This window comes from Olea europaea, chromosome 13 (genome assembly GCF_002742605.1).
Source record: "Olea europaea var. sylvestris chromosome 13, O_europaea_v1, whole genome shotgun sequence".
In the NCBI taxonomy this organism is placed as follows: Eukaryota; Viridiplantae; Streptophyta; class Magnoliopsida; order Lamiales; family Oleaceae; genus Olea; species Olea europaea.
The window spans coordinates 25,500,233-25,502,525 of NC_036249.1; positions in this window are offsets into that span (position 1 = coordinate 25,500,233).

Here is a 2,293-nt window from a genome sequence, read left to right on the forward strand (position 1 = left end):
TATCATTTATTGCATTTTTCCAAAATATGCAATCTTTAGAAGATATTGCTTCTTTATAAATTTTAGGATCACTTTCAACTTGAAGAATAAAATGAATTGCTCTTACAACATCCTTCTTATCTCCCTCGACTAAGTAAAGAGAAATAAGTTGAGAATCTATTTCTTTTGATCCTAGACCTTTTTCTTTTCTAACTCTCTTGCTTCTTCAAAATTCACTTGATAGTTCAACATCTCTCATCGATGTTTTCACTTGTGATTATCTAGAAGCAGGAATGTCTACACGAGTTTCATTTTGAGAGTTTCTTGTTGCCAATATATTCTTGAAGAACTCCACATCCTTTGATCTATTGTAACATTGGATTCTAAGTTTAATAAAATATATGCCTTGCGATTTGAAACATATCCCACAAAGACTCATTTTATAGGGTCTGATTTGGTTATCTTAGGATCTGTGTTATTGTAATAAGCAAGACACCCCCACACTTTGAAATAACTTGTATTTGATTTATCCCATTTTCCTAGTTCATATGGGGAAACTTTATTCTTTTACAAAAAATTCGATTTATTATATGACATGGGCTTCAACCACAAATTAAATGGTAATTCAGCATTTAATAAGACGGCATTAATTATTTCTAAGAATGTTCTATTATTTCTTTTTGCTAAACCATTCAGTTCAAGTATACGTGGTGCACAACATTGATTTATTGTGTTATTTTGTTCACAATATATGTTGAATTCAATTGAGAAGCATTCTCCACCTCTATCATTTCTAAGAGTCTCTATTTTCCTTCCTAATTGATTTTCAACTTCAACTTTATATACTTTAAATATATTAAAGGCTTCATCTTTATGTTTAAATAGATACATATAATTATACCTAGAACAATTAGCTATAAATGTAATAAAATATCTATTACCTTCTCATGTTTGCATGCCATCAATTCACATATATCTGAATTTACAAGTTTAAGTAGATTTGATGTTCTTTCTACACTGTAAAATGACATTTTTTAATCATCTTAGATTTAATATAAGTTTAACATTTATAAAAATTATCAACGTCACATGATATTAATCCACATCTAACCTTTCATTTCATAGTAGTAATACCTACGTGTGCTAATCTACCATATCATAAATTGAAAGAATCATTCATAAGCCAAAAAAAAAAAAATCAATTTTATTTAAGTCATCCTCAATATTATATAATTTGTACATTCCTTCACTCGAATAACCTTTACTAATAAAGTACTCGTTTCAGGTAATACAAGCTCAAATAGCGTTCACCAACAAAGTATCCATTTTAGGTTGTACAAGTTTTCTCAAATCAAATATAGATACGATTCCAATTTTTCGAAAAGAACCCCACATGCTAAGTTTCTATTCATATCTGGTACATGAAGAACATTTATCATAGTAATATTGTTTCCTAGAGTGAACATTATATCAATGTTTCTTTTTTTAATCATTTTAAATAATCCTTCATTTCTCATTTGAATTTCTTATTCATCAACAATGTCATGATAAGTTTTGAAAGACTTATGATAATAAACATGGATTGTAGCACGAGTGTCATACCACCATCTCGAAATTTTACTTTGGCTCTTCAAGGGAGTTCAGATTTCCTTCTTTCTTCGGTTGTATTTTTATTTATTTATTTTATATCTGCAATCTCTTGCATAGTATCTCAATTTTTCACAATCATAGTAAGATTAATATTTTTGAACTTTCCTTGATGCTTTTCTGGACCAAGGGGCTTCCATTTCTTTTTGTATTTGTTGGAGTGGTCAACATTGTCCACGACACTGACTTTCTAGGAGCCATTATAAGAACTTTCACTCTTATCTTGTGCCAATTATTCTTTCTCTATGTGAATATGTTTTTGTATATGTTCCAAAGAAACACCTTCAGAGTCATGAATAATCTTCTTCCTATAACCTTTTCAAGTTGGAGGTATTTAGCAATAATTGTTCCTATTGAAATGATTAGGGAAGTTTGATCTTCGCTGCTTTCAATTTATTGACAATAACTTGAAGTTTATGTACTTGAAGTGACAATGAAATGTTATCTAATATTTTAAAATCAAAGTATTTTGGTACATTCCTCATTGACTTTGTATTTGTTTCTAAGCACATCCTAAATTTCCTTTGTCGAAATGGTGTTAGTGTAGAGGTCATACAATCAATCTGAAAGAAGATTAAGGATGTCACCACGACAAATCAATTCGTTCCCTTGTCTTTTCTTCCTCTCGACCCATACTTCTTCAGAATTTTCATCTGTTGCTTCGTCA